This window comes from Callithrix jacchus, chromosome 16 (genome assembly GCF_049354715.1).
Source record: "Callithrix jacchus isolate 240 chromosome 16, calJac240_pri, whole genome shotgun sequence".
NCBI classification, from domain to species: Eukaryota; Metazoa; Chordata; class Mammalia; order Primates; family Cebidae; genus Callithrix; species Callithrix jacchus.
In genome coordinates this window covers 58,557,040-58,573,257 of record NC_133517.1, presented here as the reverse complement: position 1 = coordinate 58,573,257, position 16,218 = coordinate 58,557,040, and positions in this window count along the sequence as shown.

Sequence of the window (16,218 nt, the reverse complement as noted above, 5' to 3'; positions counted from 1 at the left end):
CAGTATCATTGCCAGAGGAGGGTGAAACTTTACAAGGACAAAGAACAGGAGGGTTCTTGGACAATTTGGTACTATCTGGCCTCTCCACTCTTCAGTTAAGTTGTATCCTTACCTGTCCCCTTTCTCTAGGCTGGGAGGATGGAGCAACGCTACCACTTCCTCCTGCATTTTTGAGTACCTTAATGAATAAAATATCCTTCCTAAAATCTGGTAACGTGATCTAAATGCCATTCTGATGTAAGTCGTCATTCTCTTCTCTTGAAAGTTTGTGTGTGTTTTTGTTCTGTTTTGTTTTCAGATCTTTTCTCTGCCTTTGGTGTCATTTTACTTAACTACAATGAGTCTAGGACTGATTTTCTGTTCCTTCACTGTCCTGGGGCTCCTGTGCTTCTCGAGTCTGAGGACTTGTTCAGCGGGTCTCGGCAGTTCTCAATATTTCTGGACATTACTTCATTACCTATTCACCCAGTCACAGTCTTGTTTCTATTATTATAGATAGGTGTTATGTCCCCTTTTCTGTTATGTCCCCCCCTTTCTTGTAAAGTTGCATCTTTCATAAATTTTCTTTCTTTCTCTATGGACTATGTTTAGAGTAATATGACAACATCATCAGATTTAATATCAAGTTTACATGTTATATTGCCACTTTCTTCAAATGTGCATTTCTGTCCCATTCATTCATTTTATTTAAAATTTTAATGATTATATTTTTATCTCTAGATGTCCTACTCACCTGATGTTCTATTCCTAGTGTTATAGGGCCAATGAGTTTGTATGCCCCTTGCACAGTAACAAATTCATTACAATGAGACAGCAGGGTTTGCAGCAGAGAGAGTTCAGTGCTCTTAGGGCACCCAGTGAGATGGGAGGAGATCCTCAAATCCATCTCCCCAAAGAATTCTGGGCTGGAGATTTTAGGGAACCATGGAGAGCAAAGGACTGGAAAATTAGGATCATTGATTGGTCAAGGTAAGCACTATGAAATCATCAGGGTGTGGAAACTGCATGTTTTTATGAATCTGCTGTTCATGGGGTCCCTCAAACAGCTGGAGTTAAGTGGCATCCTGTAGACCAGCTGCTGTCAGTAGTGTCACTGGTATGCAGGACCTGAAGGAATATCTCAAAGGGAAAAGTTAACATTTCATAATGTTCAAGTGGCTAATGGTAGAGCAGTTAAGTAGAAGTAGGATCTTGTAACAGGGTCTGCCTGATTCTAGGACAATATGCACAAAACAGCTATGAGAAAGCTGGTCAGAGAGCGAGCTGACTTACTTATCGATGCTGACTGTTGCAAGCTGGGTTTATTTTCATCTCTCCCTGTCCTGTATTTTCTGATTAATAGGGGTGGTTTCAGTAGTATATTAACTAGTTTCCTATGATTTTGAATCCTCCTTGTTTTTTTGTTTATTTTATATGTGCTTGTCTATAAACGCTAAGAACTATCTGAAGTTCTTAGAGGCCGAATGCCACTAAATATTGTAGCTAACTGACTCTAATATATTGTTTGTGTGGTATTCATGGGTATCATTTTATTGTATTATTTCGATACATCACTTACAACATCTTGTATCTCTATGTATTCACTCCGTTCAGGTGTTCAGATTGAGCTGAATCTGGATTATACTTTGCCCTAGGTCAGCTCCTCCCCTTTTGTTCCCCTTTCTCCTGGCTTGGCCATGTGCCATGTGTCTTTGAAGGAGGTCCCCTGCCAGTGGCTTATGTACTTTGTGCTGCTGAAAACTCTACTCACAGCTGCCATAGTACAAGCTCCCACAGGCCTAGGAGCCCTGATGTGTGTGCGGCATCACCTGATAAGGGAGAAATTGCTGCACCTGAGCATGGGTTAGGGTGGACCACCGGATGCTCTGGCTTCCAAGCTGCTTCCTCAAGGGTCTAGGCAACAATCCCCAAAACAAAAGGGAGTTAACCCACTGTACAGTGTACTTTGATCAACAAGGAAGAAGAGAGTGGAATGAGCCAGCAAGTAAATTTCTCACTCTTTCTCTTCTCACACAGACTCCTGATGCAGTGGTTCCCCCAGTCCTTATTCAGTGGGTTTTGTTTTGAAGGGGTATCTAGCTAAGGCAAGCATCACCTTGAGTTTATTTTTGGTGCCAGGATGACTGACACATAACTCTACAGAGATTTGAAGCTGTGAACTTATATTGGCAGTGCTTGAATTTGCATTCTTGCAGATTTTTAAAATTAAGGTAAAATTGACATAAAAATGTATACCTTTTAAAGTATACATCTCGATGAGTTTGTAAGTATCCATCCATTAAACTTTCACTCTAAGCAATGTTATAAAGATGACTCTCATCTCTAAAAGTTCCCTCCCTCCCTCTTTTTTGATGATAAGAACATTTAACATAAAATCTACCCTCTTAAAACATTTTCAAGTATATGATACAGTATTGTTAACTATAGGCACTTTTCTGTACTGTACATCTCTAGGACTTGTTCATCTTGCAAATTGAAGCTTTTTTTTTCCTTTTGAGCTACACCTCCCGAGTCACTCTCCCTTCAGCCGGTATAGCCACCATTCTACAGTCTGTCTCTATGTGTTCGATTACCTCAGATCCCTGAGTACTGAGATCATGTATTATCTGTTCTCCGCATCTGGCTTATTTTATTTGGCATGTCATCCCAGTTCATCCATGTTATATCAAATTGCATGATACTTTTAAAGGCTAAATAACATTTCACTCTATGTATATACCACATTTTTTTATCCATTCATCTGCTGACAGACACTTAGGCTGATTTCATATCTTGGCTATTGTGAATAATGCCACCATGAACCTGGGGGTATAGGTATCTCTTTGAGATCTTGATTTCAGTTCTTTTGAATATATTCTCAGTAGTGGAATGACTAGATAGTATGATAAATTTTGTTTTTCAAAGAGCCTATATATTGTTTTTCAATAATGATTGGTATATTTACATTCCCACCAAGACTATATAAGAATTTCTTTTTCTTAACATCCTTAGGTCGGGCGTGGTGGCTCATGGCTGTAATCCAAGCACTTTGGAGGCCAAGGTGTGCGGATCAACTGAGGTTGGGAGTTCAAGAACATCCTTTACAACATTCCAACACTTATATATATAAACATATATATATATAAATACATATACATATATATACATAAATACATATACATATACATATATATATATTTATAACAGCCATCCTAACACATGTGAGGGGATATCTCTTTTGTGGTTTTAATTTATAGTTCCCTGATTAGTAACGTTGAGCATCTTTTTGTGTACTTATTGTAAAACTTTTTAGGAGACGTGTCTATTCAGATTTTTTACCCAGTATAAAAATCAAATTATCTTTTTATCCCATTGAGTTGTATGAGTTCTTTACATATTTTGGATTTTAACCTTTATGAGACACACGATTTGCAAATGTTTTCTCTCATTCTGTCAGCTGACTTTTCACTTTGCTGATTGTTTCCGTTCCTGTTAAGAAGCTTTTTAGTTTAATAGAGTCCCATTTGTCTGTTTTTGTTTTTGCCACCTGTGCTTTTGATGTCATAGCCCAGAAATCATTTCCCTTTGCCTCATGGTGTTGATGCCTTTGTGTAGCCACTTCTTCCAAGTGCGGGCAGGATTTGTGACTTTCTTCTAACTCGTAGAATTCGGCAAAGATAATGAAATGTACAGGATTATGTTACATAAGTTTGCAAGGAGACACCCTCCCTTGCTGGCTTCGAGGAAATAAGCTGCCATCTTGTGAGCTCCCTCTGCAGAGAACCACATGGCAAGGAACAGAAGGTGATGGTGTCAGTTCCTAGGGCTGCTGAAACAAATTACTACAAACTTAGTGATTTCATGCAATCTTTTTCTTTTATAGTTCTGGAAGTTGGAAGTCCCACACAGGACTAAAATCAAGGTGTTGGTTAGGCTGTGTGCTTTCAGGATGCCCAAGAGGAAAATGTGATCTTTCCCTTTCCTTTCTGGAGACTGAACACATTTCTTTGCTCCTTTCTCCTTCCTCCATCTTCAAAGCCAGCAACAGCCTGACTGCTTATTTCCTTGTTGTCACATTTCTCTCTAGCTGACTATAGCCAGGAGGGGTTCTATACTTTTAGGATTCACATGTTCAGATTGTATTCAGCTGGATAATACAGAGTCCTCTTCCCATTCCTCAACTTTCGTCATATCCACAAAGTCTGTTTTGCAGCGTAAGGTAACAGATTCTGGGGATTAGGGCATCGGCATCTTTGGAGAAGCATTAGTTTGTCTACTATAGTGACCTCCAGCCAAAAGCCAGGAAGAAATTGAGGCCCTCAGACTAACAACCCACAAGGAACAAATGCTGACACTGGGCACGTGAGCTAAGAAATAGTTCCTTCCTCAGCCAGTCCTCAAATGAGACTGCAGCCCTGGCTCACATCTTGATTGAAGCCAAGCTATGCCTGGGCTCCTGACCTACAGAAATCGATCTAACAAATGTGTGTTGTTTTAAGCAGCTAAGATTGTGGTACTGTTAATATACAGCAATTGTTAACTACCGCACTGTATAGAAGTCTATTTGGCTTTGTTCTTGCCTATTTCTCCAAACTCATCTGCATTGCCCTCCCTTCCATTCATGCATGCATACATTCACGGAAACACACACGAGCACACCACCTACACAAAATATCTACTCCTAATTCCTTACACAAAACACAAGGTTTTATGCCTCTGTACTGTGAGAATGAGTATCACCCACTGAGAAGAAACAAAGGCTATTTATTCTGTGTTTGCTGTAACAAAGGCGTCAACCACCATCGCTTACATTTGGCAGAGGAGTGGAAAACTGCATAATGGAAAACAAGGGAAGGCCTTAGGTATCCCCCGAACGAAGGCACAGAGAAGCTGCAGTTGGGCAAATTACAAGTAGGGCAACTCATGTGACTGCTTAGGAGTGAATTTAGTCTTTCTCTGGTCGCCGAAGTTGGGAAACCATCTGTTACTCATCAAAACCTGGCCAGTTCAGGCGGATAGTTACAGGGATTGCTGTTTGGCTTTCTGGATTGGTTGCTGCAGATAATGGGTTGGTGTTCTGTACTGGTTGCTGCCAACTGCAAGTCAGAGCTCTATTTTTGTATATGTTTCGGTCATTGTCCGTCTGTATATTTAACCTCTTAGCACTTTCACAAGTGCTGTCCTCTCTGCCCAGAGTGCCTTTCCTAACACCTTATCTAGCTGCTAAACTTGTATTCAACCTTCCAAACTCTGCCTAAGTTGACTTCTTCTGTAAAGCCTGCTGCAGTCACTCAGCTGTTTTTTTTTCTTTGCATTAATTGGAAAAATTAAAATCTCCTCTTCGTCATTATAATACTCCTTCATTATTATTTTTTTTTTAGAGGGAAAAAGAGAAAAAGGGGAAAAAAAGAAAAAGAGGGAAAAAGGAATATCACTTCATTCCTAAAAAGGGTTTCAATAACGGCCGATCAATATTTTGAGTGTTTAAAGTGGTTAATGCATATTTTATGTGTTTAAAATGGAGACCTCTATTGTGTTTATTTGTTCTGGCTCTGAGTTCAAGTTCTGGATATCATTATCAATTTTTTGTCTCGTTGAATCTAAATCTCATTATGTGTCTTATGTATCTGGGTGTTAAGATCTCTTATTGTTACATTAATCCTTTTACCCTTGCATCCTTTTAGCTTTGAGATCTATTTTATTAAGTGTGAGAATTGCAACTCCTGCTTTTTATTTATTTATTTTTGCTCTCCATTTAGTTGTTGAGTTTTTTTCCATCCCCTTATTTTGAGTCTTTGTATATCTTTAGATATATCGTTAGATTTTGTGGATAATGTATATTTTGTGTGTTTAAAATGGAGAGCTCTATTGAGTTTATTTGTTCTGGATCTTAGTTCCAGTCCCGGATATCGTTATCAATTTTCTGGATCTTAGTTCCAGTCCTGGAATCTAAATCTCATTCTGGGTCTTATGTATCTGGGTGTTAAGATCTCTTATTATTACATTAATCCTTTTACCCTTGTATCCTTGTAGCTTTGAAATCTATTTTGTCAAATATGAAAATTGCAACTCCTGCTTTTTATTTATTTATTTTTGCTCTCCATTTGGTTGGTACGTTTTTTTTTTTTTTTCCAACCCTTTATTTTGAGTCTATGTATATCTTTGGATATACCATTAGATTTTGTCTGTATCTTTTGATTGGGAGATTTGGTCGATTTAAATTTAGGGTTGCTGCCATTTGATATTAACTGGCTATTTTGTCCTTTCGTTGATGAAAATTCTTCTTTATGTTAATGCTCTTTACTTTTTGGTGTATTTTTAGAAAGGGTCATACTGGTTGTTCCTTTCTGTGTATAATGCTTCTTTTAGAAGTTCTTGTAAAGCAGGCCTGGTGGTAATAAAATCTCTGAGTACTTGCTTGTTCCTAAAAGATTTTATTTTTCCTTCAAATGTAAAGCTTAAATTGGCAGGATATGAAATTCTGGGCTGAAAGTTCTGTTCTTTAAGTATATTGAATATTGGCCCCCACTCTCTTCTAGCTTGTAGGGTTTCCGTTGAGAGATCTGCTATAAGCCTAATAAGTTTACCTTTATGGGTAACTTAATCTTTCTCTCTGGCTGCCCTTAATATTTTCTCCTTCATTTCGATCTTGGTGAATCTAACAATTATGTGCCTTGGGGTTGGTCTTCTTGAGGAATATCTTTGTGGTGTTCTCTGTATTGCCTGGGGTTGAATAGTGTCCTGCTTTGCTAAATTAGGAAAATTTTCCTGGATAATGTCCTGGAAAGTATTTTCCAGCTTGAATTCATTCTCTCCGTCACATTCAGGTACACCAATCAAGCGTATATTCGGTCTTTTCACATAGTCCCATATTGCTTGGAGACTTTGCTCATTCCTTTTTATCCTTTTTTCTCTATTCTTGTCTTGTCATTTTGTTTCATTAAGTTGGTCTTCGACCTCTGATATCCTTTCTTCTGCTTGATCCATTTGGCTGTTTAAGCTTGTACATATTTCACTAAGTTCTCGTGTTGTATTTTCAACTCCATAAGTTCATTTATATTCCTCTCTATATTGTCTATTATTTTCAACATTTCATCGAACCTTTTTTCCAAGTTCTTAGTTTCTTTACATTGGGTTAGAACAAGTTCCTTTAACTCCCAGAAGTTTCTTATCATCCACCTTTTAAAGCCAACTTCAGATAATGGAACACAGTCCTTTTCCATCAGGGCTTGTTCCGTTACTGATGAGTCCTTTTCCATCAGGGCTTGTTCGGTTGCTGATGAGTCCTTTTCCATCAGAGCTTGTTCCGTTGCTGATGGGTTCTGATTTTGAGTATACTCGGCCTTCTTAGGCTGTTTTTTTCCCTTCATTGTAGATGAACCACCTTTCTAATTAGGTTTTTGAGTCGACGTCCGACTTATTGATTCCCAGTGCTGGGATCCGAGCAACCCACTGTGGCAGCCTAAATAGCAGCGATAAGATTGATGGTGCTCTTCTGCCCAGGAATCTCTGGTCTGGCTTCCCTCTTGAGTCCACAACAAGCGGCTCTGACTTCCCGGAGCTCCAAACTCCGGTCAGTAGGGGAAGCAGTCCCGTTGGCTCTGCATGAAGAGCTGCTGCGCCGAGACGCCGGCAAAACCGCTGCAGCGGCCACAAGAGTCACGCTGGCGACCCGTGGGGCTCCTCCACTGGAAATTGGCTGATCGGTGAGTGAAGAAAATTTGTCTAAAGGTGTGGCGTCGTCTCGTTCTCTGAGCTTTCACTGGGAGCCACAATCCCGAGGTGTTAGTGGTCGGCCATCTTGGATTGCTGTCTCACTCAGCTCTTTTTTAATCTCTTTGGTGCTATGTTCACATCAGCACTGAGAGTGTCACACTGTAGCAGTTTGCATATAGGTTTCTCCCCAACATAATTGTGGGCTTCTCTGTTTCTCCAGTACCTAGCCCAGGGCTGGGTAGATAGGCACTCAGTACATGCCTATTGGATAGTGGTAAAATAGCCAGGGCTGGTGAAAAACAGAATATCCTCACATTATTTATCCAACCCAGGGGTGTCATTTTAATGTGAACTGAAGCCGCCAGGGTCTTATGATGTTGGGATTGGAAGGTATCATGCCCATCTCGGCCTACAGCTAGCAAAGAGAAAATGAGCCTTGGCCTAATTTTCCAGGAAAAGAGTACAAATAACCACCAAAGGCAGCCCCCAGCCCCAGGTTATTGCTGTGCATCCTGGAGATGTTGGAATGCTTTGGAAGGACCTAGAGCCAGAAGTGTGGTGCTCTGGAGTATCTGTCACAGCTAGTAAAGCAAATTCTGGCACATCAAGGCTGTTTGCATACAAGAATGCACTCATGAATAATGGAAAATTACTTATCACCTAGCAACATTATGATTCGAACTTCCCGAAGAATAAACACATAATTCAAGAAGGCAGTGGAAGTAAGGTTGGCGCTGCACAATTTTGCAGTTCTGACATCTTCTGTCCATGTTTTCATCAGCCCCATGTCGTGAAAACACAATTATAAATATGCAAAGGGGTAGGTATAAATCAATTGCTGCATTAGGAGCTCAAGAGTAAAGGTAAGCCCGTAGCTATGCTATGTCTCGGACTTCTTTAGTCATTAAGCCAAGCAAATGAACATGTTAGGGATTTTTCTTTCTTTTTTGTGTTTTTTCCCCACCAGCTCAAATCCCTGTATGGTTTATTAAAGGCAATGGTATCATCTCTACTCTGATGGAACAATCTCATTTCAATAATCCATCACACTAATTAGGAAGGGGAGTAGGGATTTTTCAGTTTCCAACTTGTCTGTTCTAAAACGAGTAGAATTCAGAGATGAGTCAAGCCAAATCCAACAGGCAAAATTTTGTTTGGAAAACGATGCTTCATGAATTTTAATATGAGACTTAGATTTAGGCCTCTTGCATTATTGTTGTTGCTAAAAACTAATCATCAGTTGTAATAATAGCATTAGTAATCATCATCATCATCATCATAGTGGATAGCATTTTGGAATGTCTGCTGTATTCGACATTATCATTTTCCCAAGTGTGTCCATACAGTGCTAGCCCTTTATCATGAAAAATGCTCCCATGATCAGAGATGCACTGGAAAACTCAATACTTTAGTCCCCCTTGGAGAATTACAGTGCTGACTAGGAAAAAAAAATACCTTTTTTCTTGTTTTCTATTTTTAGAAGTCTTAAAGTTAAAAAAATTATATTCAGAACTGTCTAAACATATTTGATTATGAAATGGTTTATAGGTGGAATACTTATTCACATCAGACTAACAATTGGTAGTTCATGAATTGGGAATTGGTAGTTTGTGAAATAAGTTTTGGTATTTTAATTATTAAAAACAATCTCCAGAACCTAAAGTGCAATTTGTATGTGTATATATATATATATACACTATATATATATACACACACTATATATATACACACTATATATATACACATACTATATATATACACACTATATATATACACATACTATATATATACACACTATATATACACACACACTATATACACACAATATATATACACACTATATATATACACACTATATACATACACACACTATATATATGCACACTATATATATACACACACTATATATATACACACTATATACACACTATATATATACACACACTATATACACACTATATATATACACACTATATATATACACACACTATATATATACACACACTATATATATACACACTATAAATATACACACACTATATACACACATACTATATATATACACACTATATATACACACACACTATATATATACACACACTATATATATACACTATATATATACACACACTATATATATACACTATATATACACACACTATATATATACACACTATATATACACACACACTATATATATACACTATATATACACACACTATATATATACACACTATATATACACACACACTATATATATACACACTATATATATACACACACTATATATATACACACTATATATATATACACACACACTATATATACACACTATATATATACACACACTATATATATATACACACTATATACACACACTATATATACACACTATATATATACACACACACTATATATATACACACTATATATATACACACTATATATATACACACTATATATACACATACTATATATATACACACTATATATACACACACACTATATATATACACACACTATATATATACACACACACTATATATATACACACTATATATACACACACACTATATATATACACACTATATATACACACACACTATATATACACACACTATATATACACACTATATATACACACACTATATATACACACACTATATATATATACACACTATATACACACACACTATATATATATACACACACTATATATATACACACTATATATACACACACTATATACACACTATATATATACACACACTATATATATACACACACATTATATATATACACACTATATATATACACACACTATATATACACACTATATATATACACACACACTATATATATACACACACACACTATATATATACACACTATATATACACACACTATATACACACTATATATATACACACACTATATATATACACACTATATATATATACACACACTATATATAGACACACTATATATATATACACACACTATATATATATACACACACACTATATATATATATACACACACTATATACACACACACACACACACACAATCTACTGTAAAGTTATAGTATTATATTACAGATAAGAAAAAATGAGACTCAGGAGGCATGGTGTTTTGTCCAAAGTCAACAAGTACATTTTATCTCTGGAACTGAAACCTACATCTGTCTGGGTTTAGTCTATGCTACCTGGATGAATGTAGTTTGTTGTCCACGTTGGTTTTGTGCATGTATTTGGCCATTCGTTTTAAATCTTCCATCCTTATTCTCTGTTAGGCGTCCTTTAGAACATTTGCAAAATAAAGGATCCACAGCTAGACAGTGAAACTCTATCCAAGTCTTCACACCAGGCATTGTGGAACGTTGATTCCTTTGCTGATAGAGAAATTAATGCCAGCAAGACAAGCATAAGGCCACCATATGGGGAAGGAAGAGAGGCAGGGAGAAAGCACAACTTTTCTTTGCACCTCTGGGTGTCAGGCTCTGGGCTGCACATGGGATACTGGGAAACACAAGAGAAGAATGTGTCACAAGTGCTTCCACCAAGGTGTGGCTTAATGACTTTTTAGAATTTTGGCTTTCAATGAATACAAGTTCTTAATTTTCATTAGGTTTAAGTTATCTTGTTTTTTCTTTATAAGTAGTTCTTTGTAATTTGTTTAAGAAATCTTTGCCTAAAACCAGATTGTAAAGATATTCTATTGTTTTATTCTGAAGATCAGTTCCACTTTCTGGCTTATGCTTATAGTTTTCCTCAAATTGTTATTTTTTGCATTCTGTGAGATAGTGTAGGAAGTTCATTTTTCCCCATACATATTTTCTGACTCTCTATTTTGACCTATTGCTCTATGTATCTTTGCGTCAATTGTCATACTGACTGAATTACCACAGCTTCATACTAAGTCTTGAAACTTGTAAATCCTCTAACTTCTTTTTAAATATTGCCTTGGCCATTCTATAGTCACAGCATTTACGTAAGACTTTGGAATGTGTTTATCAATACCCACAACACTAACGTTAAAAAAAATGATCTGCTGCAATTTTAATTAGAATTACGCTGAGTCCATAAATGAATTGGGGAGAGTTAAATGTCTAAATCTGTGAACATAGAATATCTGTCCATTTGTTTAGGTATTCTTTAATTTTTCTCAGAAGTATTTTGAGTTGTTCTGTGTGGAATTCTTACATATCTTTCCTTAGATTTGTTCTTAGATATTTGACTATTTAAATATTATACACATTTCCATGGATTTATTCCTGTATATTTGATATGTTCTTATGTAATTGCAAACAGTATTTTCAAATTTATTTTTCTATTATTTCTTGCTAATATAAACGCAGTTGCCTTTTTTTTTGTTTTTTTTTTTGAGATGGAGTCTTCCTCTCTCGTCCAGGCTGGAGAGCAGTGGCACGATCTCAGCTCATTGCAACCACCACCTCTTGGGTTCAAGAGATTGTCCTGCCTCAGTTTCCCAAGTAGCTGGGATTAGAGGCATGTGCAACCATCCCAGGCTAATTTTTGCGTTTTTTAGAAGAGACATGATTTCACCATGTTAGCCAGGCTGGTCTTGAACTCCTGACCTCAGGTAATCAGCCTGCCATGGCCTCCCAAAGTGCTGGGATCATAGGCGTAAGTCACTGCTCAGACCGACATAATTATTTTGACACAGATCTTGTTTCTGACATTCTTTGTTAAATTGATTTATTAATTCTAACTGTAGATTAGGTGATTTCTACATTCGTAATTGTTGCATTTATAAAGAAAAATGGCTTTATTTATTCCTTTATAAATTCTCATAATTTTAATTTAATTTTTGTGCATGATTGCCCTGGCTAAGTTCTCCAGTACACAGCTGATTAAAGGTGAGGATAGTAGACATCATTTTTTCTATCCCTTTCTTTAGAGGGAAAGCATACATACTTAATCATTGAGTATAAGGTTAGCAGAAAGTTTTTAGCTGATGTATCAGATTTTAAAAGTTTCATTTAACTCATTTACTGATAACTTTTGATCATTGACAGGTATTGAATTTTGTCAAGTGCTTTTTATATATTTATAGGAAGGTCATAAAGTTTCCAATTATATTCTGTTCATGTGTAAATTAAAATGATTATAATTTTAATATTAAGCCAAACTTGCATTCCTGGAATAAATCCCACTTTGTCAAATTATGTTACCCTCTTTGTATATCACTGGATTCTATTTGACAAAATCTTTTGTAGGATTCTAATGTCAAAGTGTATGAGATGTTGACCTGTAATTTTCCTTTCTTGTAAGAATCTTGTTAGTTTTTCACAACAAGCTTATGCTCGTTGCATAAAATTAATTGGGAAATGTTCCTTTTTTTTCTATTTTCTGAAAGATTTTATATAAGATTAAAACAATTTCTACCATAAATGTTTTAAATTCACCTGTGAAGCAATGTGGTCCTCAAGCTCTCTTTGGAGGAAACTTTTTTATTTCAGATTTAACATATCTAACCAATTTAACCATATTTAACTAATTTGATTTCATTTTTCATCCATTTTGAGTAAATTGTGTTTACCAAGGAATTTGTCTATTTCACCTAAATTTTCAAAATGATTAGAATAGTTTATTTCACAATCATCTGTTATCATTTCAAAGGAACTGTTGTACTTTCCTCATTTGTTTTTGTCTTTCTTGGTCAGTGTTACTAGAGACAACAATTTTGTTTATCTTTTCAAAAACCAACTTTTGACTTTGTTAATCTTCTCCATTATTCATTTCCTTTTCTTCCTTTTTTGTTTTTTTCTTTTTGGAGATGGAGTCTGGCTCTGTCACCCAGGCTTTAGTGCAGTGATGCAATCTGGGCTCACTGCAACCTCTGCCTCCCAGGCCCAAGCAATTCTCCTGACTCAGCCTCCCAAGCAGCTGGAAGTACAGGCTCATGACACCACGCCCAGCTAATTTTCGTATTTTAGTGTATTTTAGTAGAGACGAGGTTTCACCATGTTGGCCAGGCTGGTCTTGAACTCCTGACCTCAGGTGATTCACCCGCCTCAGCCTCTCAAAGTGCTGGGATTACAGGTGTGAGCTACCACACCTGGCTGTTTATTACTTTTATCGCTATTAACTTATTTACCTATTCTATTTGCTATTGTTTCCTTATTTTTTCTTCCTTTGTAATTTCCTATTTTTCTAGAACTCTGCATTGCAATATTAATTATTAGTTTTCAGTATTGTTTTCTTTTCTAATTTATGCATTGGAAGCCAGAGATTTCCCACTTTGCCCTTCTTTAAGTGAATAACCTGATTTTTTTATTTGATAGGTTTTTAAATTTTGATTTTTATCATCATATGATTTAAAGTATTTTCTAGCATATTGCTACCAGTTTTGATTAGTGAATTACTTGGAATTGTGTTGCTTAATTTTCAGTTATTTGAAGTTTCTCATTATCTTTCTTCTTTTAAATTAAAATTTAATTCACCTGTGATCAGAAAACATACATTGTATTATTTCATCTTTCAAAACTTAGGAGAATTTGTTATATATCTATAATTATGTTCAGTAATTAGGTCCTGAAAGTTTGAAAGGAATACAGTTACTAGATATTTTCTTTGTTCATTTATTGTGTGGCTATAAAGTAATACAGGAGACTGGGTGATTTATAAAGAAAAGAGGTTTATTTGGCTCACAGTTCTGCAGTCTGTACAGGAGGCATGGCACTAACATCTGCTTCTTGTGAGGGCCTCCTGCTGCACCCACTCATAACAGAAGGCCAACGAGAGCTGAGCTGGCCTTTGCAGAAATCACAAGGTGAGAGAGAGGAAGCCCAAGAGAGGGAAGGGTGATGCCAGACTCTTTTTAACAGCCAGAGCTCATGGGAACTAATACAGTGAGAGATCAGTCACTACCAGGACAGCACCAACTCATTCATGAGAGATTCATCCCCATGACCAACACACCTCCCAGTAGGCCCCACCTTCAATATTAGGAATCAAATTTCACTGTGAGGATTGGAAGGATCAAATATCCAAACTGTAGCAGGTGTCATATTTGATAAATATCCTTTAGGTCAGTTAAGTTAATTGTGTTACTAAAATCTGTGAATTTGCTGATCTTTTCGTTCTACTGATGCTTGTTCTATGTGTTCCTGAGACGGTGTGCTACAGTGTAGCTATGATAGCAGATTTGTCCTCTCTCCTTTTAATTCTGTCATTTAAAAAAAAACATATTTGAAGTTATGCAATCAGAATCATACAAATTCATTATTATGATTATAGTTGAATTAGCCCTTTTACAATTGTGAAATATTTCTCTAGTCTTTTATAATACATTGTTTTTTAAAATCTGTATTGTCTAATATTAACATACCTATTCCAATACTTTGTGAGGTGGGGACTGCATGCTTAATTCTGTGGATTCTTTTACTGTTAACATATATTTCTTTTTGTATAAAACTGTGTTTCTTGCAAAGGGCATATAGCCAGGCTTTGTTTTCCATGTTGCAGCAGACAGATTTCATTTTTATTTAGAGTATTTAGTCTATTTGTATTTCATGTCACGGATATAGTTAGTTTGAAACCTACCACGTGGCAATTTATTTTCTATGTGTCTCATATGTTCTTTTGTCCTTTATTCCTTATTTTTAAATTTTTAATAACTTTATTAACATAGAATTTACGTAGAACAAATAACAACCATTTACAATGTACAGTTTTCTAAGTTTTGACAGTTTTTACATTCACATGCACCACAACCAAGACACAGAACATTTCAACCATTTGGAAAAGATGCCTCAAAACCCCTTTGCTAACTATCCTCCCGTCTACTCCTCACTTTCCATCCTTCTCAGGCAACCACTGTTGTATAATTTTTGACTCAATAGCTTTAGTTTCCATTTTCTAGACTTACATGTAAATGAAACCACACAGTCTACATTCTTTTGTGTCTTTCATTAGTCATTCAGCATAGTAATTTTGAGATTCTTTCATGCTATTTTTTCCATTAGCAGTCCATTCTGTTTTATTGCTGAAAAGTATTATACTGTGTGGCTATGCCATACTCTGTTTATCCATTCACCTGGCTTGTTTCCAGTTTTTGCCTATTATAAATACAGCTGCTATGAACATTCATGTACAAATCTTTGTGCAGATATACATTTTCATTTACCTTGGGTAAATGCCTAACACTCTGGCCAGGTCTAAAGCATTTTTTTCAACATTGTTTGATCTTCAGAAATTCTATTCAGCTCTCAGCCTTTCAGCAGCTGCTATTTCCAGGTAACTCAGTCACTGCCCATATTTAGCAGTGTGTCCCTGATTCAAGGACCTGGGGGGAGCTTCCCTGCAGTCTTCCAGGGCTGCCTTATCATTTCCTGTATCTGGATTCAACCCCCTCTGTCCAGCAAGGTTGCCCCTTCCAACTTGACCTTCACCTTCCTGTGCCAGGATCTGGAAATCACTCCCATGGAGAAAGCTTGGATAAATGAGGGCTCTGTGTTGTTTGTGCCAAATATTTGTAAACATTTGTTTTATATATT